This window comes from Anser brachyrhynchus (genome assembly GCF_964034855.1).
Source record: "Anser brachyrhynchus genome assembly, chromosome: 1".
Taxonomy (NCBI): domain Eukaryota; kingdom Metazoa; phylum Chordata; class Aves; order Anseriformes; family Anatidae; genus Anser; species Anser brachyrhynchus.
In genome coordinates this window covers 121,082,033-121,109,723 of record NC_137694.1, presented here as the reverse complement: position 1 = coordinate 121,109,723, position 27,691 = coordinate 121,082,033, and the positions used below count along the sequence as shown (strand labels likewise).

The 27,691-nt window shown below is 43.5% G+C and overlaps 2 long non-coding RNA genes across 6 annotated transcripts in view; one reads left to right on the top strand and one right to left on the bottom strand.

The window, feature by feature from the left end:
- Window positions 1-419: 419 nt before the first annotated feature.
- Window positions 420-27,691, top strand: part of LOC308178752 — a 44,141-nt gene continuing 16,869 nt past the window's right edge. For 2 of the 5 annotated variants that reach the window (XR_013939945.1, XR_013939946.1), the window contains exons 1-2: window positions 439-496; window positions 872-972. This is a non-coding gene — a long non-coding RNA (uncharacterized lncRNA). Of the gene's footprint in view, window positions 546-871; window positions 973-17,729; window positions 18,345-27,691 lie in introns of all 5 variants that reach the window. The other 3 variants (XR_013939943.1, XR_013939944.1, XR_013939947.1) reach the window with 3 other exon arrangements.
- Window positions 3,570-27,688, bottom strand: LOC308178765. The gene is made up of 3 exons (XR_013939956.1): window positions 24,893-27,688; window positions 5,946-6,005; window positions 3,570-3,757 (listed from the first exon to the last, which is right to left on the bottom strand). It is a non-coding gene; the product is annotated as an uncharacterized lncRNA (long non-coding RNA).

Genomic DNA, 27,691 nt, shown 5'->3' with positions numbered 1-27,691 from the left:
CCGGCCAGCTGCTGCTGTGCACATCGTGTCCTCCGCTGTGTGCTACTTGTCTGTCACCAGCAGCGTGGTAGTCTACCCTGTTATAATGACTGTACCGCTGTTGTAACTGCTTAGTCTGGCTTAAAGGAGGTTTGTGCTCCAAGGAGGATCGAGCGTTCCTGCTGCCAGGAGTATACCAAGGAATCAGAACACCACATTCTCCTTCCGACATTATTATTAATATTCCTTGTGACTCCGGGCAAACCATTTCCTCTCTCTGTGCCTTGACTTCCCCACTTGTGAAATAGCTACAGTAATGATTGCAATTAATATTTACTCAAGCGTGCAGGTAAATATTTTAAATTGGCTCCTCACTGTTACCGTAATGGTGAGCCTAGGAGCCTGACCTCAGATAGGGATTTGTTGGTCAACTAAAACCCGTTGCTATTCAGTCATGGAGCTAACTGTGACAGAGCCAAAAGGAAGGACGGCAGATGACTTTTGGTTTCCAGAAGAGGTAGACATTTAATGTTCTTTGGAGCTGTGGGATAAATGTTCAGCGGGAGGTAGGCAAACCGTATTGCTCTCTATGAGACAGCCTCCTAGCCATTCTCTGCTTGTATGCTTTGGAGTTTGGACGTTCTGTTTGTCTGTCAAACTTTTTAAATCAGAGAACTATCTAAGCATGCGTGTGATAATCACACAGTCCTCCTGGACTTGACATTTAAACATTCTTTTAATAGTAAAAAAAAGAATAGCACACAAATATTGTATAGTGCAAAGATTTTTTGTTAATCACTTGATTTATAAAATGTGACATTTCACAATATTATATCCAAATGCCTATATGAATTATGAGTAATAAAAGTTTCGTGTCTTCCATCCTTTTCAGAAGACATCAGAGAATCAGATATATTGTGGGTGAGTTTGCATCTGTAGTGCTGCGTATCATGAACTTACAACGCTTCAGCCTTGCATTCAATAAAAGCTGAGGTATGTATTTAAATTCTAATGAGATAACGTGCATCATTATACATTAAACACGTAACCAGTAGCCAAAAATATTTAGCCTTTTCCATTTTAGCTCTTGCATGAACGTAAGATTTTTTCTGTTTCGATAGAAGTCTAATTGAAAAATATTGATGACCTTGTAATCACAAAATAAGGAAGAACAAATGAATGATTTTATGGCTTATGTTTTTTATCAGTGATTGCATTATTCTTTGACAATTCAGTACTTCATGTCAAATCACTGGTTTGTGACTGTACAGGGCTATTGTACCTACAGTAGATCACACTTTGCAAAAGTGTATTTGTGTGTGTTACAGGAAGGGGGTTCATAGCTGGTTACTGCACAAGTGCTCTGCTTTTTTTCTTTATTGAAAAGGTTACAGAGGGAATGAATTTTTGAAAAAAAAAAGTTTTAAAATAATAAGTTATTTCTCTTTTTTGATCTGCTTTGTTCATATGATTGAGTTTGTCAACTATTTATGGAATGGAAGAAAATATATAGTAGCAGCTTGAAAGTTCTCTGGCAGTCATTCATGCTTTGTAAAACAGTGTGCCACTGTGAGATAGAGCATCTCTTGTACAGTGTGTAGTAAAGTACCCTACAGTTCTAGTTATATGTTGTGAACAACTTAAGAAAAGAAACATTCTCCAAGTCATAAAATAGAATCTTTGATTTTATTTGAATTTACAAAAGTCCCCTTTCTTATAATAACACAAAAATGGATTATTTTTTAAATGCTGAACATAGCCTTATTGGTCTGAGCTTCTTTTTGGACTTCTTTACTGACAACGTTGATGTACGCTGTAAATTTTAGATTGGTTTGGCTCTGTCAGACTGGTACTAAAGCTAGCTAAAGGTCTTGTTATCCTCAAAAGAGTGTATTTTCATTATTATTATAATTCAGTTAATTACAACTCAATTTACTATTTCAACCATACAAGCTGCATTTTTCTGTGGGTAAAAATGCTTTGTCCACAAGTAATTCTGAAATGGAAGCAAAACAGTAACAGCCTTTCTGGACCCCTCATCTTTGAAAAGCTAACAAAGGAGAAAGAACCCCTGATCTAACTCGTGGCAGTGAAGCGATGAATTGCACTGTTCAGTCATTGCCTTGAAAAAGTTGACAATATCATCCATAATCTGCGATTCTTCCCTGTCTAACACTTCCTGAGTGTTACTCACAGAGCTTGAAAAAATAAACATGTGAAGGAAAAATGCAAAGTGAACACTTATTTCAACATGAAAGTACTTTTGGCAAAAAGAATTTATGTGCACATACTTTTGGCAAAAAGAATTTATGTGCACAAACACCTAAAGAGATGGAAAGACTATCGGGAAGTAGATCTGATTAGTCATACCCAGTGGGAGAAGGACTGCAGCTGTGAGGTATTCTGTCCTAAACTTAGAAATAGACAGCTCGATTGTATTTAACTGCTGCTGGCTAACACATTCAGACAGTGCAAACTCTTGCACTCTTCTAAGACAAGGGTGGGTATCAGAACGTACTTAATTGCAAATGCTTTGTAGATCTGCAGCTGTGGTCAGATACTGTTTAAATGCTGATCCTCACACTCACTCGAAAGTAAGGACATGCTTAGAGAATTATTCCTAAGCTGCCATCCTCCACACAGACTTTGGAGGTGAAAGGAGTTGTCTGAATTTCTAGGCTACGATGCTATCCAAAAGGTTCTTGCACAGCTTCTAGAATGGACTTCCTTCCCTTCCCTTCCCTTCCCTTCCCTTCCCTTCCCTTCCCTTCCCTTCCCTTCCCTTCCCTTCCCTTCCCTTCCCTTCCCTTCCCTTCCCTTCCCTTCCCTTCCCTTCCCTTCCCTTCCCTTCCCTTCCCTTCCCTTCCCTTCCCTTCCCTTCCCTTCCCTTCCCTTCCCTTCCCTTCCCTTCCCTTCCCTTCCCTTCCCTTCCCTTCCCTTCCCTTCCCTTCCCTTCCCTTCCCTTCCCTTCCCTTCCCTTCCCTTCCCTTCCCTTCCCTTCCCTTCCCTTCCCTTCCCTTCCCTTCCCTTCCCTTCCCTTCCCTTCCCTTCCCTTCCCTTCCCTTCCCTTCCCTTCCCTTCCCTTCCCTTCCCTTCCCTTCCCTTCCCTTCCCTTCCCTTCCCTTCCCTTCCCTTCCCTTCCCTTCCCTTCCCTTCCCTTCCCTTCCCTTCCCTTCCCTTCCCTTCCCTTCCCTTCCCTTCCCTTCCCTTCCCTTCCCTTCCCTTCCCTTCCCTTCCCTCCCCTCCCCTCCCCTCCCCTCCCCTCCCCTCCCCTCCCCTCCCCTCCCCTCCCCTCCCCTCCCCTCCCCTCCCCTCCCCTCCCCTCCCCTCCCCTCCCCTCCCCTCCCCTGCCCTTCCCCCTGCCCTTCCCCCTGCCCTCCCCCTCCCCCTCCCCCTCCCCCTCCCCTTCCCCTTCCCCTTCCCCTTCCCCTTCCCCTTCCCCTTCCCCTTCCCCTTCCCCTTCCCCTTCCCCTTCCCCTTCCCCTTCCCCTTCCCCTTCCCCTTCCCCTTCCCCTTCCCCTTCCCCTTCCCCTTCCCCTTCCCTTTTTTTTTTCTTTTTCTGAAAGGATAAATTAGCACTTTTATAGAAGTTAGGAGAAACTTATCTGGGCTTTACTTCTGTCAAAAAACCTCCAAGATGTCAGCTTTGACAAAAGGGCTGCAAGGATGGGTTTGACTCCGGAGACTGAAGAGCTGATTACATGTTTAGCTGTGAGACTGCAGACTTGGTGGACTGTTAGTGAACTCCAGGTGCTCTTCAATGTGGGGCCTGTTAAAACTGAAAGAAAAGCACAGTGAAAAGGCAGAATGTTACACCTGTAGCAGTGCAGGAGCGCTCGTCCTGTGGAGGATTATGGTATATTTTGCTTGTGGACAAGAGGAGCAGGTTGTTCTCAGTGGTCGCTGGAGCACCTAGAAAACAATTCCAGTCAGTGCCAGTTTTGGAGGTTAATGTAGGTTAAGGGTGGAATCACCTTTGTGGAAGGATCCCAGTTCTCCAGGAAACACAAACTCCTTATACTAAACTAATTATTGCCTATTGTGCCAGAGGGATACGTGGCATGTTGTGTGGGATCGGGCAGCGCACAGCCTAGTAGTTGTTTAGAGATTTCTGTGGGGCGCAGACCACGTGTTGAGGTTTGCATACATCCCAACACATACGCACCTTACAATTTATCTTAGAAGAAGGAGGTTCCCGGCCCTGCTGATTGCAAAGATAATCAACAGCCAGTGGCATGTTGTAGTGCTGTCCAAGCTTACAAAATGTTAAAAATTGTTGCCTTTTTGCATAGGTGCAGAATGCAGAAGATATGGTAGAATCTCACTGTATCCCAGCATTTCATTTTAAGTTGAGGTTTAGCCAGGAAGGCTGTAGCCCCTTCTGTCCTTTTGTTATTTGTGTTTTAGAAAATGATCTGAACCTGCAAATGGGTACTTGTGAAAATGCTTTCTCAACAGAAAATACAGCATTGTACAATGGCGCTGTACCACACACTGAATAAATCATGTGGGGAAATGACTGAGCTGCACCTCTGTACGTCACGCATTAAAATTGTTTCCTTCAGGCTTGAGAGCATGACTGGAAAGAAGAGCAATAGCAAAGCTATCTCTCTCCCTCTAGTGCCTACAAAGCCAGACTTTTCAGTGTGACAGCTCAAAGTAAGACTGAAAGAGATGGAAAAAAATGGTGTCTTTCTGCAGTGTATTTAGGACAAGCAAAAGAACATTCACAGCTAATTTTAAGCAGCCTTCAGAATGCAGTGTAACACCTTATTAACTCACTTGTACTTAATCCATTGCATTCTGGTATTTTTAGAAGCCATCATGCAATTCAGCAGTACTTTCAGACCATATCTTCTTTGTAGTGGATGACACCGCTCTATTTCTCATTTTAATATAGAATTAGCTTTGACAATAAGTGTAGCTCACACACAAAGTTATACTGATTTCACTAAATTAATTTAGAAACGACATTAAAAATGCCCATTTTTCCTTCCCTTCCCCATACCATGGCATTTTTAAGTTGGCCGAAGGTATTTTGTTGCAAAGTAGGATGAACTGGTAAAGGCCTACCTTTCCCGCTTGCCCACGTCTAATCCTCTGCAAAGCAATGAGCATTTTGTCTACTTGAACCTCTTGCAATCTGAAACTGTAGGAGGGTGAAGTCACCTTCACAGATTTAGGGCTCTTTGCCAGAGGGTTAGCTCCCTTGACCAGATTTGTAGTGCAAGCAGCCCTACAAGTACCTGATCACAGCAATTTGAGTGGATGCACTTTGAGTCTTTTGAAGGCAGTGCTTCTTCATTTACTATCATGTAGCTTATTTTTTTTTGATCATATGGAAACTTGGTGCATAGTTGTATCAAGTGTAAACAGTCCTATTTTGTCTGCGCGTAGTTTTATCTTGATCCACTATCTCCCAGCCAGGGGACGTACGTTAGCTTTGGGCTGCCTCTAATGGTCTGAAATGGAAAAGTCCTCTAAGCCATGGTTTCTCATTGTTACGTATTATCTAATCATAGTTCTCTGAAACAGGCCTTTGGAAACATGTTCTCTGCACCAGTATATGAACTGCACTTATCAGACCGTTTGTGTTAAGTCTACTCAGGAGCACAGAGAAACCTGCAGGGGTCTTTTTGATGACTTTTTTTTTTTTCTGAATCTATAATGCATTTACTTATAGACGTACAAAAAAGGTCCTCTCTCTAATGTCTCCTAGAGCAATAGTCAAAGGTACAGTACATAAAATACCACTATATCAAGATGTTAAAATTGAGAACAAGGTACAGTAATGCCCCACTGAAATTTTTGTGTAGGAAAACATGCAAAACAAAAAACAATTCCTCTTCCTTTGGTTTGGTAGAATGTAAAGAGAGAACTAACATTTCTAGGGACAGTTTTGTGCACATAGGAAAGCTGCTGGGAAATCAGTGAACATACGTACTTAAAATATGGTTATTCCGCACCTTTCCTTGCATGGATCCCTTCATTCCACAGGAAGAATGTCCTCTTCCAGTTCAGCTTATCTGTTTCCAAAGGGTGAAAGAAAAGAGACCACATGATGATCTAATGCAGAGTATCTGCTGCAGAATAGCTGATCAGACCCATTTCTCTGCGCAAAGAAATTCTAGTTTAACTGCAGTTAGTGCAATCAGAAAGGAGCAACAGATCTCTGTGCATGAAGCATGTATCAGTCTAAAATGTGACAAGAGCACAAAACTTCCCCCAGAAGTACTGTCTCAGCCCTCGTCTGGAGTTGTCCCTTCGTTTTACCCTAAAGTTTGTCTGTTAAAGAGATTCACAATTTATATTTGTATTATATTGCTAATTTCTTCATAATATTTCAGTATATGAGGAATTCATTCCTACAACATCACTGTGCTAGTAATTGTATACCCAGCTCTTGGAAAGAGAGGCAAAAGGGCAAGTGAATGAATATGCAAATGCTTATCAATTGTAAGTATTTTACATGGCTGCTCGAGTATGGGAGAACTTAGATTCTTCACATGCTCTTGACTGTATCTAATTTTGATGGCCAAATGAGCTGATGTGAATACTGCTACTGTACAGCCACACAGACACAGGTAGTGGAAGCGTGTGTGTACACAGTACATAGCAGCAGGAAGTGCTGAGCTTGACTGGGGCCATTATTCTCTCCTATAATAACAGTCATAAATCACAATTTCAGAAAGTGCAGGGGAAGTAGCAAAGAGCAATGCAGATGGGGGCTGTTGTGTCCCCTCTCCCCCTGTGAAGAAGGAAAGCCTGTCTTCTATCCCAGAACAATTTCATTCAGTAGTCTGGTCTGTTGGCCCTCCCTTCAGAACACCATTTCATTTTCAAATACAGAGCTTACAAACTATCGTGAAGCAACTGACTGCCCAAAGCAGAGAACCCTCCACTTGGTCTTTCTTCCGTCTGACTCCAGTCTCATTGTGTCAGAAAGCTTTTAAAATGAGGCTGAAGACCTGTGATCCATAACTTGTCAAGGCTGATGGGAATGAGAGCTAACTAGGATACTGATTAGGCCACTGAAGAACTCTGGTTTAAGGAGTCTTACAAAAAGGTGCTTTGTATTGAACCTATTGTTAGGGCAAGCACTTACCTCTTCAATATCTGTAGTTCAGAATGTGTGTCTGCATGCATTCTGAGTGTAAAAAGTTACCATGAAAATAGGAAATAAATATATTTCTGCTTAACCCATGAAGCAGGCACACATCCTCTGGATGTGTGCTTCCATCAGAGCTTGAGCATGAGGGACTGTGGCAGAGCACATAATTTCTCCCTGTCATATGAGAAGCAGAAATGACAAAAGCATTTCCAGTACGTTGCTAGGAGAATGCTGTGAGATGACACATGTACATTCAGAAATTACTCTTCTGAACAGAGAGAGTTTAGTTTCTGGGATTGATGGTTCTGTGTTTGTGTCCATTGATAAAAGGAAGGAAGATGGATTCAGCAGGGCCAAACTAATAATCAAAGGTGAAGGGAGTAGGGAGAAGTCCTCTTTGTTTTGAAAGAACAATGGTCAATGTGCTCAATACCCAAAAGGTCTTGCTTTTTATATCTTTGTGTAATCTTTATTTCACGGATTTACAGAGTATAAGATTATCTCCTCTGAACTTCTATACTAACCCTATTGCTGAGCCTCACATGTTCAAGTACCTTGTCTTTGACACGATGTGTCTTGAAGAAAGTGTCCTGTCTTGGTCTGAAGATACCAAAAGATGGAACAGCCAAGATTTTACCTACAGTTTTGTTTCAGAGAGGAATCACTTTCACATTTAGAGTACCGTGCTGCTTTTAGCTCCACTTTTGCAGTCCTCCAAAACAGGGTAGGTCGTATTTGATAATGCTTTTCAGTGCTTCACATATTTGGCCTAACATCCCTAGAGGCAGATTATCCTAGAGGTCTAGAGGTGCTGTGCTTGAAGGGGGACTCTACAGCGCTCTCATGCTCCAAATTCTAGTAGAACATGACAGAGAAGTATAGAAGGGAAAGAAAGGAAAAAAAAATCATTACTGCATAGCCAGAACAGTGAGAAACAGTTCCTCTGTTTCTAGGCATCTAGATTATACTCCCATTAGCAGAGACAAACTGAGCTGTTCTGGCCACTTTTTATTGCGAAAAGGGTCAGTCCTCCTTGCTCTTCACGGTCCCTCCTACGTGATCCTGAATTACCCTTGGGCTGATGTTCATATTCACTGAGCTGATTCCTCTTATTAACCCAGCAGAAAACTGTCCCCTTTTAAATTCTCTGGATTTATTTTCTGCCACTTCAGTGAAGGGTTAGGTGGGTGTAAAACATGCTACAAGGAAGTGTTGGTGAGGAACACGAGTGCAATTAGGAGAAGGAAGAGGGAAAAAGACAGGAAAAAGCAAGATGAAAGAACAGGGTTGCTTCTTTCTGTGATAAAAAGCCTTAAGATCAGCCAAATTTACTTTGTTTAATCGCATCGTTAGGAAGCTAATTTGATAGAATCACAAAATGGTTTGGGTTGGAAGGGACTTTGAAGATCATCTAGTTCCAACCCCCCTGCCATGGGCAGGGACACCTCCCACCAGACCAGGTTGCCCAAGGCCCCATCCAGCCTGGCCTTGAGCACTTCCAGGGATGGGGCATCCACAGCTTCTCTGGGCAGCCTGTGGCAGTGCCTCACCACCCTCTGAGTAAAGAATTTATTCCTTATATCTCATCTAAATCTATCTTTTTTTAGTTTAAACACATTACTCCTTGTCCTTTAAGGGATGGTTAAAAAGGAAGTAGCCCAATTTGGATAGATAGGTTAGGCAATGTAAATATGCCTGTTCTTTACTGCAAGGATCACTGTGAATTAAAGATTTAAAATACAGTTAATGTCTGCATGCCCAGAAAACCAAACTAACGGTCTCTAGTTTAGATCTCTAAAAGGCAGTCCATAAAGGCCCCAACTACAATCAGAAAGACCATGTACGTCCAGACAGTAGAACAACTACAGAAGCACCAGGTAAATCAGCTATGTGAGGTTTTATCTCAGGCAAGAAGGTTTGTGAAGCTGATGTTACTTGGCATTTGCTTAGGCTCTGTCTGAGGAGAAAATCAGGAGCAATCTTCCATGATACAGCTTGCTTCCACCAGCGGAGTTTCCCCTGCCACTCCCTGCATGCCACCAACTCACTCCCTAACTTTGTTTTTCTCTTGCTCTTTCCACTTCTGCCATTATTTGTAAAAACTACTATTGAAAGTGACCTACATAAATAAATAAATTGAATGAATAAATTATGAGGGAGAGAATGAATGTGTGAGTGTGTGTAGGTGGATGACACAGAGAACCAGGCTGGTGGGAGCAGCAGGAGCTTTCAGCTCATTTGCTGTCAGCAGCAAAGCCCCAGGAAGGGTAAGGACATTAAGTACCTGATCATGCAAGGTGCTGAGTGCCTTCATCTTCTGTCAGTTTTGGTGGTAATTGAAAGCATTTCCATACCTTGTCAGTAGAGGCTTCAAGGAAGGAAGAAGAGGGCAGCAGCCTAAACCTGTGGTTTTCAGTCTTTTTTTAGTTTGCAGTTCCCTAAGGATTTCCCCCCTGTAAGGTATCTCAACTGAGTGACATAGGTTCACTTTTTATAGAAAAAACCTTTCATGGAGCCTTTTAAAATAACCAATGGGCCGTCAGTGGCCTGTGCAACTGAATCGTTGGCCTTCAGATAAAGCAGCTAAGCAACTCCAGAGAAACTTCTCTCTTGCAAGGGCAAGGCTGGAAGTGTCATTTCAGAGTTGATATCAGTTGTGCCCTCTCAGAGACGATCTCTCCGTGGAAGACACCAGCCATTATGTTCATCAAATAGCCGAGCCACTGGCCCCTTGCCACACCACCTAACCCTGGGACATTTTCGGTGCATGATCACGAGGTGAGCGCTGCAGTGCAGAGGGATGCAGTGCACCCTGCCGATGTGCCACAACTTGCCCCACAGCTGAAATGTGCCGATTTTCTGTGCTGTAGAGCCACACATGCCAGCAGGTGTGCCCTTCAGGCCAGGGCATGTACACCTGGAATTCAACTGTTTGCAGAAAGACAATTGTGTTATTAAATGGATAAATATAGGAAAAAAAGCGTTTTACTTGTCAGCAGTAAGCATTTAGTAACACTGACACTGCAGCGATCCTCTGTTTTTTTTTCTGAAGTAGTTCAAGCCTTTGTATGATATTTCCACAGTATAAGGTTATATTATTGTACCTGGTAGGCTGAGCAGCATTTTAAAGAATGCTTGAAGATGTGTGTGTACATCTATATATTTTGTATGAGTACAATTTCCTCTCACCTTTTCTAAGCATGTGGCTCTCTGACACTCTTCACAGGAGTCTAGGTATCCCTCACAATTGGTAAATAATAGGGCTAGAGCTAACAAAATAGTCTTGATTTTCCCTTCAAAACAAGTGTAGCCTGTTTCTGATCCCTTCTAAAATGTCCAGCTGTTGGCCTGACTTGAACTGCACTCTTTACGTCTGTGCCTTGGAGCTGTCGTGGGAGACCCAAATGATACACTGTGCAACCAGCCCTTAGGTAGATTACCCACTCCCCTAGAAAGCATTGGAAAGGAAAATACGATTTTTCATTTTCTCAAAGCATTCAGGGCGGCAGCAGAGAAGATAATAGGACATAAAGGATGAAGCATCGTTTGTTGCAGGCTGTGCTTTTGAGAAGATGTGATGTTCTGAATCCATTTTCACTTTAGACTTGGCAATTCTATATGCAGGAGCAGAGAATAATAAAGCATGGGATTCATAAATACTCTGGTCAAGTCAAAATCCCTCAGATAGTAAGAAAGGGGCATGGTCTGCCTATCAGTCACAGGTAGCACAGTCTCTACAGATTGCTCTACAGTGATTGTTCTTAATCAGCACTTTATTCATCTGCGTGGCGCTGTTAACATACCAAGCAGGCCTGGCTGTTATTGACAGCCAGTCCAGTGACCGAGCCTAGGACTTGTTGCAGATGTGTGTGTAAGCTCAAGGTTACCTGTATTAACACAGGAAGAAGGAGAAAATTAAAAGGGAATTTGGGCAGTCACACCAGGGCCTCGTTAACGTGAATCTACGAGACCCCAGAATGTCTTGGAAATGTCACTGCCGAGTGAAATGCCACCAGCTTTCTGTATCCTTTCTTGTCTTGGACATTTTCTGTCATTTTTCACAGCATAATGTCTTGAAACAATGGAAGAGGAAGCAAGTCTTGGCCATAGGGTAAAGTGGGCAGCAGTAAAAATGCTGCTCTCTTAGAGATCATGCATGTTATCTTCTATTTGAACTCTTTTCCAGGTGGCCAACAAAAGAAATAAAACATCTACATGACACAGAACCCCACATCCCATTTTCAGAGAGGATTGAGCCATACAAGTACTTAAGGCCTCACTGAGAGTCAGTGGGCCAGATCTTGCAGAATATTGAGGTCAAAGACCAAGCACATGCTTAGCAGGGTTTCTAGAAGGATTTAATTACTTAAGGATCACAATGATTTAAGAGTAGTTGCCTAACTATGTAAGCACTTTTATAAATCTACCAAGTATGCACTTGTATGTGTAGATATCTAAACATATATACATATATTTGTATGACATTTAAAAACTCTGAAAAGAAGGCTTACTACCCAGCTCCAGTCCTTTTGGACTGTACAGCTGTGCTAACGTGGCACTGCCTCTCAGCAGGGGCTGGCACAACACGGAGCTAACTCAGACACATGACTTCTCAACCAGGACTGCACTTGTACGCTTTTGAAAATACTGCCTTATCTACCTAGAACAAAACAAGTGGAGTGAGCAACCCACTCTATCAGTGCCCTCTGCTCCTTCGGGTAAGGATTATCGTCCCTTCATTGCACTTAATACAGCCTCGATGGGAAACAAATGAGGTAACTGCTCAGCACTTTTGTCCAAGTATATCATTGCCAGCTTCCTGTGTTTCTCAATTCTTGAATCTAAACAAAATTAAAACAAAACCGAGGCAATTAAAAGGTGCAGAGATAACATTTACTTGCAGGCCTTTTTGAATTTAAATAATTCAAACTGCCTTAGCTACCTTGCCTGATAATCAGAACAGCAATACAGAATAGTACGTGCTTCCTTTCACCTGCATTCTTTCCATCAGTGCTGCAATCCAGTACCCAGAGTACCATCCTGAATACAGATTTTCTTTTTCCTGCTATGCTTATTTCCTTTAAGGCATTTTTTCCCTTTTTGTGTGTGTGTATGTGTGCATGGATTGAAAGACTTACCAACACCAGCTAAGATTCACTTAATATGCCTAACATAAGCCAAACAGTATCCTGTCCTGTCACTCCACTCCATAGTCTTTTCTTTGAAGAAATTGTTTATAGCTGCAATTATTTGCATTATCTGCATAAATATGTAGAAAATGCAGTAGTCTGGTAGTCAGGCATTGCTGTAATCTATTTCAAATTTTAACTTGATAAGCCAGTGCTTCAGCTGCCCAGTTGGATTTTTGTTTTGTTTCTCCCTTTGTCTCTCCTGAGGTAATATCCCTGGGAAGCAGCAGCACAGCACCACCTCGGGCTGGATGCTGCACTCCCTGTGCATGCAGATCATGCAGAGGAGTCAAGGGAAATCTGCACCTACTAGGCCTGCAGAGTCAGTCCCAGGTGCCAAATGTTGAGATCAGTACCATACAGCAAGTCTCTGAATTTTCATTTTTCATTCATTAAAGGACGGTCAGAATAAAAGAAACTCCATTCTCACCCTCCTGAGGTCTGTCACACTCATCCATGTCTGCGCTCACATTGGTGCCTTTAAAGTAAGTACCCTGGGATGTAACAGCACAGTAAGCAGAGAACCATACCACGTTTACCTGGATTGTGGGGTATATTTTTATGGATCCTGCAGCAGAAGGTTCCCTCCTATTTTCTTAAGGTTTTAGTATCTTGCAAAAATATGTCTTCTCCTTCCTCTGTTCAGTAAAATTCCTTGATATTAAGCAAAATGTTTCCCTTATTAATCCCCATGGGTATAGTCCCAGTTTGCTGCAGATTTGCTGCTGGGTGTCCTGGTCCCCAGATCACCAAAAACACTTATTCTGAACATGCTTATCTACCTGTAGGAGTACAGTCCTAGGCTGCCATAACCTTCCTGTGGGCAAGACTCAGTGCAGTAACCAGCCGTCATCTGTTCAGTCTGAGGTTACAGGACACTCTCAAGTGCTGGTGGAGAGACTGCAGGCAAAACTGTCAAAGGTGCCTGGTGAATGCAAAGTAGTCACGTGGATATCACCTCTTGGATGCATAAACTAATAATAGCAAAGGAAAAAATGCCTTTACTCACTGGAGAGACTGTGGCATGGCATGGCCAACTCACCCACAGTCCTGAAATCAAATGAAGAAAAGGAAGGACTTGCATTTCTTTCCTCTTCTTGCTGTTTACAAACCCTCTTTAACACATTCCAGTGTTACATTCCATATCTGATAGAAGCACGAAAGCATGGAAAGCCTAGCTTTGTACAACTTCCATGCTAACACAGGACCTCATCTGGGACATCCTGGGTTTTATGCCCACAATATTGGCACATAAGAGTGTGTGACAATGGAGTACATCCTGCCTGCAGCAAGATGTTAAAAGAACTTCAACTCATTCTTAGTATTTTTATCATTCAACAAATCTACACTTTTAAAATCGTAGTACTTGCCTAAGAGTAGCACTGGCTTTAGATTTTTTTTAAATATATATATTTTTTTCTCTGTGTCTTTGGCTAGCATTTCCCAGTTTGCAAACAAACTTTATTTCATTCTGGTGGGTTATGCCTAAATGTAATGAGCACCACCTGGGATTATGGGGCCATTATCAATGTATACACGCATGCACTTGATTCATGGAAAGAGTGGTGTCAGCTGCTAGGGACAGTCCTTTCTCTGCTGTTGAACAAATGGCTAGAGACAGTCCCCTCGCTCTAAGTCTCTTAGGAGTACTCCTTGAACTCTTGAACTTAAAGAAAAGCATTCACCTTCTCTGGCCAAAGTGGGCTCTGGTCTTCAAGAGAGTGTGTAGAAATTCATGCAGATCAAAAGCAATGGACAAATGTCATTCTTGCAGTTTGCATGCAGATATGTGTTGCTGTAAAAAGAGTGTTTTCGTGGTTTTGGAAACCTGTGCCAGGAATGTAAGAACAGGCAAATGCTTGAGCTGCAGACTGCTAGAGACAAGAAAATCAGGAATACGCTTGCCCTCTTTTTATAAACTTTTCTAGGCATCAGATTTTGACCATTATTGGTGAAAGGGGTGCTGGGCAAGATAGTGTATAGGTCTAGGAGGAGGATAGCCAATGTCTGCTGCAAAGCTGAGGAAGTGTGGGATAGAGGACTGGACAGTAAGGTAGGTTGGGAACTGGCTAACTGGCCGAGCTCAGAGGGTGATGATCGGCGGCGCAGAGTCCAGCTGGAGACCTGTGACTAGCGGTGTTCCCCAGGGGTCGGTGCTGGGCCCGGTCTTGTTCAACATCTTCATCGACGACCTTGATGAGGGAATAGTGTCTGCCCTCAGCAAGTACGCCGATGACACGAAGCTGGGAGGAGTGGCTGACACGCCAGAAGGCTGTGCTGCCATTCAGTGAGACCTGGACTGGCTGGAGAGCTGGGCAGGAAGAAACCAAATGAGGTTTAATAAGAGCAAGTGTAGAGTCCTGCACCTGGGAAGGAACAACCGGACCTATCAGTACAGGCTGGGGCCGACCTGCTGGAGAGGAGCTCTGGGGAGAAGGACCTGGGGGTCCTGGTGGACGACAGGTTGGCCATGAGCCAGCGGTGTGCCCTGGTGGCCAAGAGGGCCAGTGGGACCCTGGCGTGCATTAAAAGGAGCATGGCCAGAAGGTCAAGGGAGGTGAATCTCCCCCTCTACTCAGCCCTGGTCAGGCCTCACCTGGAGTACTGTGTCCAGTTCTGGGCTCCCCGGTACAAAAAAGACAGGGATGTCCTGGAAAGAGTCCAGCGGAGGGCCACAAAGATGGTACGGGGCCTGGAGCATCTTCCCTACAAAGAAAGGCTGAGAGACCTGGGTCTGTTCAGACTGGAGAAAAGACTGAGAGGGGATCTCATCAATGTGTATAAATACCTGAGGCGTGGGAGACAGAGGGATTTGGCCAACCTCTTTTCTGTGGTTTGTGGGGACAGGACAAGGGGTAATGGCCACAAGATGGAGCACGGGAAGTTCCGCACCAACATGCGCAAGAACTTCTTCACGGTGAGGGTGACGGAGCACTGGAACAGGCTGCCCAGGGAGGCTGTGGAGGCTCCTTCTCTGGAGATATTCAAGGCCCATCGGGACGCCTACCTGGGCAGCCTGCTCTAAGGAACCCGCTTTGGCAGGGGGGTTGGACCCGATGATCTTTCGAGGTCCCTTCCAACCCCTACAATTCTGTAATTCTGTGATTCTGTGATTCTAACTCAGTGAGATATTTGTTATTGGATATGCAGTGGTTAATGACTGAAGAAACAATGTGATCATGAAGCAATTCATTCGTGTATTTTTGCATCTCCATTGGCTTTCAGCTGAGATGGTAGGTCTCCAACCCAAATCAGACCAACAGCTGAGAAATGTTTTTTCAGCACAAGCATTTTCTGTTCCTTTTCCAAGTTGTTTGACCCCACTGAATAGCCTCCATAATCTATTTCACAGTTAAGAGGCAAGTATAAGCCACATACCGTGGATTATGTGCTCTGCTGTGGTTAAACGGCAGCAGGTGGAAATGAAAGTTGGTTTAGCTACAAGTTAGGGGAAGGTGCTTGTCGTATAACAGAGGCGACTAATGCAATGTCCCCTTCCTTCTCCAGTCACTGCATGAATCACCTCACTTTCAAATAGAGCACTCACTCCAAGGAAAGCTCCATTCAGTTTCTTAGTTCTTGGATGAGTTTTCAATTAAAAGATATTGCAGGATAAGGACATTACTTAGTGTGAAGAGTTGTACAAGCTGATACTGAGTTTTAGCATGCGGCTACAGTACAATTCTGTTAGAACCGTGTTTCAAATATGCTCAGTATGATAAACATACATCTTGACTCACTCTCGCTCACCACAGATTTTCCTCTTTTCCAGGCTCATGTGGTGCTCTCTCTTGCTCTGCCTTGTTACTTTTAGTTGTTTGCATAAGAAATGAAGAATGGTGAGATAGAGGAAATAACTTTTTTTTTTTTTTTTTTTTTGCCTCAGGATTCAGACTCATTTTAAAAGGCCAAGGAATGTGAATTAATAAAATAATACTCTTCATGGTATCAGTTGTAAAGACATCCCAATTAGGCTTGGGAGAGCTTTTTTTTTTTTTTTTTGCTCCCCCCTAACATTTGGGCTATACTGACCTCTTCCTGTATCATTTAGAAGAGGAGAGTAAGTGCTGTTCTGGAAAATTTCAACTTGTCAGAAGTGATGCTGCATTGGTACAGGATGGGATTTTTATTGTATTGCCTGTCTTTTCCGTGACTCTCCTCCTGCTCCCAGCCCCATCTATTTCCATATTACAGTCTTGTTACCAGGGGCTGGAATACCACGGGAAGAAAATCATCCTAGTATGGATTTATTTCAAGGCACATTTCTCGCATGCTCATTTTGTCCTGATCTTCTGTTAACCATCATAAGATAAAATCGGGCAATTTGACATTTTTATTGTGTTTTCCACACAACAGGCTGGGTCAACCTGTGTAGGATTCCTATATGTAACTTACCCAGCTAATTCATGTGGAGAATACCAAATCCATTGTCCTCACTTGGATTGTAGTTTGAATTAGCTACCTCAGTGTACGAGCAAACCTTTGTTTCAAAATGAAGACATGCTTTTTCCTCATCTGAGGTAGTTTGTCTTCCTGCACAGATGTAATGTAACGGAACATGTATATTTTTTCTGTTGTTTCATTTTCTTATTTCCAATTCCATACTTGAAAGGCAGGAGAATAGAAAAGAAATGTCCTGGAAAGTCTGATCACAGCTGATACCATACCTGCCACATGGATAAGGAAGAAAACAGCGAGCCTTTTAACATAAGGTGTTTAGTTCCTATTCAAAGGATCATGCTTGATATTTTAAAACAAAATCCACCTATTTTTGTCTGCATCATGCAAGACCGCACACATCCTGGAAAAATCAATTGAAGGGTTTCTGTGTTACAAAACATAGGCACTTTTAAATTATTGCTCTTAGCTTAAGGCTACACTTCTCTGTGACTAGTTAACCTAAATCTGTTAAAACTCGTTTACAGCTCAGAATTCAGCAGCATTAGCAGTTCTGATTGCACTAAATTGTTATTGGAAATGCTAGTGCCGAGTCCGACTTCAATATAACTAAAGCAACTAGCGTGTAGCTCTTACTAGTGGTTATTTAGCCTGAATACAAATTAATGAGGATGTAATGTCTTGTCTTTATTTAAAAAAATATATATATATCATTTGCTTATTTGGAGGGGCCAGAAAGTAACTCGTGGGGAATGAAGTATAAAAATCACTTTTGCCATTGAACAAAACCATTCACAGTTTTACCAGAGGGGGTTTGAACAAGCCCATCAAAATGTCTGCACACAGACTGGCCCTGCAGCACAGGAGCAGCAGCATGCACTGCCACAAGGGAGATGTGTCGAGGTATTTATACCATGCTCATTGCTATGGTAACAGAAAGCCTTATGAAATGTAGACATTACATACAGAAGTGCTTGTGCTTTTCTGCCTCTCTCACACTCACTCTTTCCTTCCCCCCACCACCACTGGGGCTTTTATGGATGCTTTTACAGTGAGGAGGCCTGGGGTCAGAGCGTGACTTGCACTGATCCCCAAAACCTTGGGATTCCTGACCAGACCCTCTCTGGACCGTGCCCTTCGGCGCTGCATCCTCTGGTCCCTCAGCCGTCCACCACTGACCAGCTCTCCTCAGGCCACTTGAGTGCGGCTGGGGATTTTGTTGTCCCTCAGCAATACCTGTAGGGCATAGACGTGGGGAAAGACCACCCAGACTTAACTGGTAGCTGGTCTCCTGCCTCCCCAGGGAAGAAGGACACAGCAGGCGTGGGGCGGGAAGCACCGACCTCAGGCTGCGGTGACAGAATGCCTGCCAGATGTATCGAGCGACGGCAGAGGCTTGAGTAAAAAGAGTCATGTCCTCACTCCTGTCCTCTGAGGAAACACTGCTGTAGCACCATGCTGCTCTCTGTGCCTTAAGACGGCGTAGGGGGATGTGTGCGTGTGTCCAGCCCATGCAGCAGAGCATGGTATTTAAACTGTGGACCATGGTGAATGTCTTGCTTCTTCATACAAAACATTTTCTTGTTAAGCAGATGCATCCCAGGATCATTCAAGATAGGAACTCTTCTGTCTTCATATCAGACACTGACTGTGTGAATTTAAAAAAGGTAATAATCATGCTTTTGGACCTCCAGACCTCACAGGCATGTCACGAGACTTTTTTCATTAATGTCACTGTAAAGTACCTGGGAGGTAATTGAATGAAGCCAATATCAATAAAAGTATCCTAATTCTCTTTGCAAGGAAATTAGTCTATTTCTGCTTCTGCCTATAAACAAGGCTCACCCTAAGAGCTGGGTAATTGTTAAGCTTTGGATCTCTTAACCCCTGTCTATACAATTTGCAAAGGTGGGTTTAAAGTGATGCTTCAAGTTAATATGCTGATACTAACTAATTTTCTAAAGAAAAAGGCTGACTGCAGGTCTACAGAAGGAAATATGTAGAAACACTGTGCTTAGTTTTATGGCAGTCTGTTGCACTAGCCAAGAAAAATTCAGGACCAGCTTTCGGGCATTTTGGAGCACTTAGAGTCAGGAATGCTGTGGAAGCAAAGTACGTGTTACCTCTTGCTTCACAGGGACTTCTCCACGATACAAAATAATTGCTGTGATAGATTTAAAAGAAATACACCCCACTGTCCTTGACTTTGGAGAGTTTGTGAATGACAGGGAAATTAAGGCAGGAGATTCTGAAATGGAGAACTGAGATGACTAAAGCCAATGGAAAGGTGCTTTACGGTTACAGTATACTGTTGTTTTTATGAGTTTCTTAGTCTTTTAGTCTAAAAATGGTTGTATTGTTAATGTAACACTTCTTTTGCCATAGCTACACACTTAAGTAGGCATAATGCAACACCAGAAATTGCTTCCCAGAGATCCAGTATTTTGTACACAGTATGATTTCTAATTGCTTGAATAATACTGCACTATGGAATAACTTCTTACTCAGTGAGAGTTGTTTCTCAGTGCCTCAGATATAATAACCTCTTGGGAAGTCATGGAGCTGCAAACTATAATGATCTATATAGAGCGTTTTTGCTCAGTCTGTACTCTTAAAATGCTCAGCATTCAGAAAAAAAATGAATCAGGAGAAGCTGGTAAAGTAAGTTGCAGCAACTGAATGAGATGGCTCTTCAGAATTATATATAGAACCCTTTTTAGACGCCCACAGTCCCTATATTAACAACAGTGATTCAGAAAAACAGCCAGCAGATTCCTGAGCTGAACCGTTGTGCGTAATTTTTGCAGTCCACATTTGAAATGACAAACTGTTTACAAGAATGAAGTGAGCATTGCAAGGCACTTTTTCAATAAAGCCTGTTTGCAGTGTAGTTTCTTTATGTGGATAAGAGCTCTCTTCATGTTGCTATTTTTAATATACCAGTTTGTTACATGCATTCATGCACTTATAAAAACAATTTTTCTTCTCCAAAAAATATGAAATAATTCACCCATATATTTACACATTAATATTCAAAACAAACAAAGTGAGCCTGAAAACAGGAGCAAAGCTTCTTGCAAGAAGCTATTGTGCGTAAGCCTACCAGCAAGTCAAGTACTTGCCATCCAGACACAGAAATCACCTTTTATGTTTTGAAAGATGTGTCCCACACTCACTGAGCAGGACTTCAGGGGCCAAGTGCAGCCCAAGCTCTGTTCATCACTCTTCCGACTCTCCTTACAGGTGAGGGGCCACTTGAAACGTTTTCGTTTGTCAGTCAAACCACAGTAGGCAAATGTTAGATGAACTCCCTAGAGGGACAAAGCCGTTTGCAGTTTTCACTTCAGTTGAGTTGAAATAAAGAGGAGGTCTCTGTAAAGGGGAGGTCTCTCTCTGGTACCATCTACTCCCCAGGCATGGAGCTACCAGGGATGGGGAAATGCCTGAAGACCTCCGTGCCAAGGACCCAGCTGGCATCAGGACCTGGTATGGGGCAGAGGCAACGTTTAGGACACAATCCGAAATAGAAACTCTAGCATTATTTAGAAAGCTGCAATTTTTCTGTATGAAGACGTTCTTGCTTCTCACCAAGCAGTGAGACAGATCAGAGTCAGGAGTCTCCTGCTGTAATAGACAACAAACCCTAATGGACAGGTGCCCCATCGGGGCAGACTCACAGACACAGTCTTTGGTGCCAGGAGTGAGACTACAACTGTTCTTTGCACAAGGAACTGAAGGGATTTTGTGTCCTTTCCGTTTCCTTCTTCCTCATTCATGGTAGTGCGAGAGGCTGCTGGTTCAGTACGAGCAACATGAGGGTGGCTGTGCACGTCACGTAGCCACTTCAGTGGGCTGGAAGCTAAGGCAGTCCCAAATGCAAGCAAATACATTTTAAATTGTGCCCTGAAATGGTGTTATTGCTCTGTATAGAGATGAAATGAGGACTATTGCTTGATAAAGCTCTCACTGCTATTGACCTACCTGTGCAGGAGGGTGACCGCAGACTGCAAAGATCCCAGAGGAGTGATTGCTCAATAACTGCTGCCGCCACCCCGCTGGCCCAGGCCGTGAAGCTGTTGTGCAAGAGCAGCCGGCCCGAGCCCTAGCTGCCCAGTGTGGGGTGAAAATTCCCCAGAGGGCCGGCTCCTCGCTCAAACAGAGCTTGAAAGCCACGAAAGAGAGGAACTACCTAACACACAAAACCTCCTTCTCCACCAGAGAAAAGGTTCTGGCATGAGGGTAAGAAAGACAGTAACTTTCCAAAGGAGGATCTGCGTATTCACACAGCACGGCAGATGACCTTCTTCAACGCCCTTGTCCAGGTGAATATTTTGGTTTTGCTCTGAATTATATTCCAGACTCATGGAGCAACACCGATGGTGGCTGTGCATATCGTACGGGCATGTAAACAGACTGCAAGTTGAGTAACAAAGAAAAAAAAAAAAAAGACACCCTAAGGACTCTTTTAGGCAATTGGGGCTACCTGGTTAGGCTGAAGAACTGTAGCTATTTATTCCTTTCCTGGCTCCTCTGCTCTAGCAGCAGTGGAATAGTTTTCCAAAATACCAGTCAATGTTTCATCCACTGCTATCTTTCTCTGGTGTGGGCTTTTCTAGATGGAAACTAGCAGTAACCCCAGTACTTCACAGCAACAATAAGCCTTTGTTTCTCTTCTAATGCCAGCGAGAGAGGTCTGTCATGGAGGATGAAAGTAACTAGTCAAGAATAAGGTACATATTCACCATCACTTTTATTTGCTGTTTCAGACCAGAAATCAGTGCTGTGCCATCTTGTGAGCTAATATGGAGATTTCATGGGCAATTTCTGAGCCTCCATAGAGGTTAAGGAAAGCCAGAATTCATACAGAAGGAAATTAGAGCATATTTTGAGCACAGCCCCTGGTTTATGATTTCTCCAGTGCTGTTCAAAAGGTATTGGCGCTCCCAGAAAGGGCCTGCAGCCCTCCATTCCCCTTCAGGGCCCTTCTGGCCCTGTGTTAGCAGCACAGCGCTTCCTCCTTGGTACCCTTCTGGCCTGTGCTGGGGCAAACCTGCCTGCAGGGCTGGTGTTAGACACAGGCAGCGCTTGGCCTCTCTGCAGGAATTGCCACCAGCTGGACAGCAGCAGGGACGGTTTGACCCGGTATGTGGAGGTGACTCGGCTGGGATCTGGGGTGCTCACCCCTGTGTGAATAGTGCAGGGTGGTTTTGGAAGGCACTGGGATAAATCCCCCCGGTGATGAAGGCGGGAGTTGGCCAGTTTTATCCTATTGCTGTCAGCTGGGGAACGAAGCAACAGCCTTCAGAACAAGCTGTGTTCGAAGAGAAAGTGATTCCCTTCATAAGTCTTTCACTTTTTCTCCGAGATTGTGTTGGCCTGCCACAAGTCAGCTTATGACAGAAGCTTCCACATGACAAGAAAATGCCTTTCTCTGAAACTCCACATAACCCAGAACCAGGCAAATAAACAGCACTTCTACGCCAGGCAGGAGGTCCTAGTAAGCAAGGTTTTCCTCGTTCAGTGCGCATCGGAGGCATCCTGCATCTGTGTTGATTTGTGGGAAGGGCTGCCTTTAAAACGATGCTCCGACTGCAGCGGCTGACTAGTGTGGGGCATTGTGTGGGGTTGTGTAATCGCAATGAAAGGCCTTATTGTAATGTGCGCTGCTTATGGCATAGAAAATTGTTGTGAGATTTTCAGGCTAAAGTCTCCTGTTAGCACTATCCCGGCACTGTGCTAGTTGCGCATAGATTTTGCTCTGTGCCATTAAGGAGCTGTCAGAGGATACAACCCAAATGAAATATGAGTACTTTGGAGAGGAAAAATGAAAAGAAAAACAGTGTATGGATTCCAAAGTGGAGGTATACAGATCTCACCACGTTTTATCTAGCCTTTCCACAACACAGGGTCACATCTACTGAGCATAGCATTTTTATTTCTTTTACTATACATTCTTACCCAGCATTTCTGTATTTAATGGTAAGTGCATGAAGAATACTAATGCATAAATAAATTGGGACAAAACCCCAAAGTTGATAAAGCCTGATGTAGACAGTCTGGAGCATTACAGAAGAAACCAGGGAAATAAACGTAAAAGATCAAGACCCGAGTCGGACTAAAAATGGTTTAAACCTATGTCTGGACTACCAAAATATCTGCAGTTACATTAGATCACATTTCAGATATTTGGAAGCAATACAAAGTTTCCTCTGTTAGCAAAGTACTCCCTTAACTGTCCACTACAGAGTTTCTTTCATTTCCCCTCTGAAACATCTGGTAGTAGATGCTGCAGAAACCCGCAGTCAGCAAGATATGCAAGCAGGGACCTAACTTTAGTTCATGAGTCACTGCAGCGGCTCCAGTGGGACAGTTCAGGTGGTTAAAGTTAAGCATGCACTTAAGTACTTTGCTGAAATGGAGCCAGAGAGAGGTTACTGGCTAGGTGGAGAACTGGTCTGCTGCCTAACAGCGTGTCCTTAGCTGTTTATAAAATGGATTCTTTCAAAACATCATTAGAGGACGCACCTCTGCCACGAGAGCAGTGATTTCTAAACACTTTCAGTAAGTGGACCACTGTCAGCCCTCGCAGCCGCCCCGTTAGGATCACGCTGCTAACTGAAGACACTGTAATAGGGTTCGGTGGAGCAGGGAGCAATGGCTTACAAGGGGCTTGCTTGTTTGCTTTCCCTCCAGCTTTAGTGCTACAAACCCAGACGCAAGTAACAGGTTTGCAGGTTACGTGGGCTTTGTGCTTTGCAGTAGGCATATCTGAGCAGAGCCGCGCTCACACAGAATACCAAACTTGTATTATTGTGCCTACACAGGAGCTGCATGATGCTTCCAAATAACACTTTCAATAAAACCAGGTAATTATTTGTAACTGAGTCATTTCAAAACTCGTTAAGAGTATCTGTATCACCAGTAATTCCCTTTTTCTGAATAAAAAAAAAATCAAACTTTTGCCAAATACAAAGCAATTTTCCTAATCCCTATTATCTATATAGTATTTCTCCTTCCACATTTTTTCCCCAAACTGCCAAAATCATAAGACTGAAAGCTATAAGGCCAGCAGCTTTGCTAGAAAATGTCAGGCAGCCAAACATTTTTCAGAAGAACAACGGAGTCTATTTTATCTTGGGCAGCATTGTTTAAAATTGAGTTTCTAAAGTCCCCAGGTTTTCATTTCCAAGCCAAGGCTAACGGAGAAATTTCACTTCCAAAGGTAAGATATAGAGCAACCGAAAACAGGGATTTAGGAAGGAACTGCCGTCTCAGCAATCATTTTGAACATTAGTATCTTTTGACGTTTTAATACTGGTGGCAGTGATTCACCTGGAAGAGAGACTTAACTGGGATTTGTTTATATGTCTTTCACACACTGAGCGTCAATCACCACTCTTTCATGTTTCCGCTTTTCCTCCACAGGAAAAGCTCTCAGGGTTTCTGCCTTCCATTGAATCATCATGCGGCACAGGTTTTATTATTTACTCCCCATTCAGCATTAGGCAAGCTTTTCTCTCCTCCAGCAGCTTTATTCTGTGCCGCCTGAGCAGTGCTTGAGCTGCAGGCGTGCTCCCAGGCTCTAGGTACTGAGTTTATGGTGAAAGACGGGGCCTCCATTTCCACCTGCACTGCTCGGAGGCCAAGGTCATGCACACGATGGCAGAAGGTAGCACAACTGGTTGAGAAAATGTCTGTGAGTATGAGGAAACTGCATTATTGGAGACTACAGAAGAAAGCTTTGGGTTGTTGTCTGCAAGAGAATTTAGCTCAAGGGACTTCTTCTCATGCAGCGTATGGAAATGTTGCTTTGGCCAGATCCTAGGGATGGATAAAGAAGGCATTGCCACACACCGATGCTCTCCTGCTGGTAAGCAAATATCACGGCCTTTATTTGAATACACAGGCATAATAAATCTTTGGCAGATGACTCACAAACGCTACCAGGAGTTCCCTTGAAATTAGGAACATTCAAGTATTTCTCCACTTCAGGAATTTTTCAGTGCAATGTCTGTTCTGGCCGAGGAGCCTTCTCCAGTCCAGCCACACCGTGAACTGCCCACCTTCCTCTGAACCTGCTGCTTGCAAAACCTGGGTGGCAGCCTGTGCTCCCGGGCTGGGGAGGCGCCGGCTTCACCGCAAGGCTGGCAGGAGGAAGACAATGCACACCGTGGGAGAGGAGCAGCACTGAAATAACAAAATGGAAATGACCTACCGTGGCACAGAAGCAGAGCGGTGGAGTCAAGAGGCAAGGCCGTTCTCTCCGCTGGATCATCACCTGCACCATTTAAATACAGACAGACAGTCATGTAGTCCTTGCAGGCACGTTTCCTGTTTATTTCAGCTGGAGGAAGTTAGGTAGCAGAGAATACAAAAGGGTCAGGCAAAGGACCTGCCTCAAATGATGGCTTGTGCAGCTGTCCCCAGAGCAAGGCGAGGCTGCACAAAGAAGGCTGCAGAGGACAGGGAGCTTAGGCCAGTAGAAATTCTTCTTCCTGCTCCCTTTCCCCTACTGTCTGTTTTCCCTCCACATATCTTTCCCCTGACTTTTGTGTCCTGCTTCCAATCCTGTGACTTCAAAAAAGTTTTTGTAGCTCTTTACCTACCTGGTCACTGTTTCCTGCACAACCGAGTAAAGCGCACAGCCTGAGCAGGAGCGCTGAGCATCTTGCTGCACAGCCGCAGGTTGTCTGGAATGAGCTTTTACAGCCCTGATTTCCCCTCTTCTCCCCACCCTGCCCCATCCACACGCTTCAGTTCAACACAGACCAAACTGTCCACAACACGGTCCCGCATGCTGCTGATGAGAGCTGTCAGAGAGCTTTTCTTCTAGTGGTTGTATATCTGTGGTCCAACAGGCATATATACTTCATGAAACTTCTTCTATAAAAGCACGTGCCTTTACAATATCCAAAGTAGTTATTTAACAATAGCCTAAATTTTCTCCCATGAAATGTATGCCCAAACTTAGGCATCTATCGCATTTACCCAGACAGGCTCATAGCAATCTGCTGAATTGCTGGTCTCTAGAGACACGGGTTATCACTCCAAACACTTGAAAATGCTTCTACAGGGCAAAGGCTTGTATCCAGACCAATTACTTATCTAATGCAAAATTTTCTGAGTATCACTTCTTCCATTTAGAGAAGAGTCAAAGAAAAAAAAAAAAGAAACCTCTCAAAAAATTAATTTTCAATTGCTCTGTACTAAAGGAATGCAAGAGTACTTGTCATATTAATGTGCTCTGTAATTCTGTCTGGAATGGGAAAGGAATATAAACAAATTATTTCGTACAGTGTAGTTCTGTCTCTGACAGAGAGGAAGTGAAACTGTTCAGTGACACTATTTAACCCTTGGAGGATCAAATATTAGCAGCCCAGCTTAAATGACAGCATTGTTTTGCATGTTTTCTCTTCCCAAGTAGAAGCAGAGGCAAGGGAATACACACTCTTTTCAAAGAGAAACAAGCTTTCAGAGTGTATGCCTACTGCCTTTTTAAAATATTGCAGAGTGAGTGCATGCCTTTTTCTGAAACTAGGTAAGTATGATTTTGTGCCCCCTCATTTAAACTAAACCTCAGCTTAACCCCAAAGTTAAGGAGGATTGTTTAAGAATAAGATCTTATTCTTAAAGAATAATTCTAATTTGAATATATTGTATAATATTTTACAAAATAATATGAGGGAAATTTAGTAATCTGTGGTGAAATGTGACTCTTGACGCAACTTTCTGAATGAGAGTGTTTGTTGCCATCAATATGCTCAGTAGCCCATGACCAGCAGCCCCAGAACAAACGCATCAAAATCAGCAGTCAAAACCTGTGCTGGAAGAAATAAAATGTGCAGACATCAAGGCCAGGTACAATAGGTGCCACTTCTTGTACCAGCTGTACACGAGATGTCTAACCAGTGCACTCTGTTGACAAAATATCCCTACCGTGGGTATGGCTACGTTGAAAAAGCTTTCTGTGTTTCTGCTGTAGCAGAACCACCACCCCTCTGAGGAAACAATTGCTGCCAATGGAAGTGCTGTATTGCCGGTGCCACTGTGTTTGCACAAGGGGTTTCTTCTGGCAGCAGTGAGTATTTTGCCTCGTTATGCCCCTGGGAGACGTAGGTGCATTGACAGTTTCCCATCGCTGGCAAAATGCTGTGACGGAGACCTGGGCATCCACACGTAATAACAATGATCCACACAGCTTTATTTCTGAACAATTATCACCTTGAGCATTTACACAGCCCTAAATGTAGAGTACTGTTCAGAATGAAAATTGAGTAGCATCTACCTTTGGCATTTAAGTGAGCCAAATAACAGTTTTCTAAACAAGCAACAACAGAAAAATAGATCTTAAGACTCTAATGTCAAAACAAACTGCATTACAGGTGTCAAGGCTAAGCTATAAAGAAGCAGCCGTGTGGTCAGCATCACACTGCATTCATCTGACAAAGCTGAATTTATGGCAATTTTTCTTCTTCTTTCAAAAGCTTTTTGTTCTTTGTCCTTTGGAGAATGGAATGCAGTTCCTTCTTTCATCATTACCTTTCCCTCCAAGCCTGATGCAATTTTTAGTTACTGCTTTATGACAGGAATGTGTTTATGATTCTGCAAACATGCAGAAATATTTCCTCACGTTTCCTCATCCTTCGGGTCCCAGGAGAGAAATGATGGGATTCATCTGACCAAGCGTGTGCTCCCACAAGCCACAGAAGGCTCTCTGGAGTGTCAGCTGGAAAGAAACTGGCCCTTGTAGGGCACAATTCTCTCATTTAAAAAATAGCTGCCTTTGGAGAAGGCAGCCTTTTAAAAATCTCAGAGTATTTATCACCTTTACATGTGCGTATCTACATCAGGATGGGATGAATTGTGTCCTGAAAAGGCTCGCTTCCCTCCAGTTGACTCCAAAGGGAGCTTTGTCAGGTGTAGCTGTCTACACCACAGAGGTCTAAAGTTAGAAGAGACCAGCCTTGCCCCAGGATGTCCTCCTACCTCAGCCTCTTCTGTAACATGGCTCACA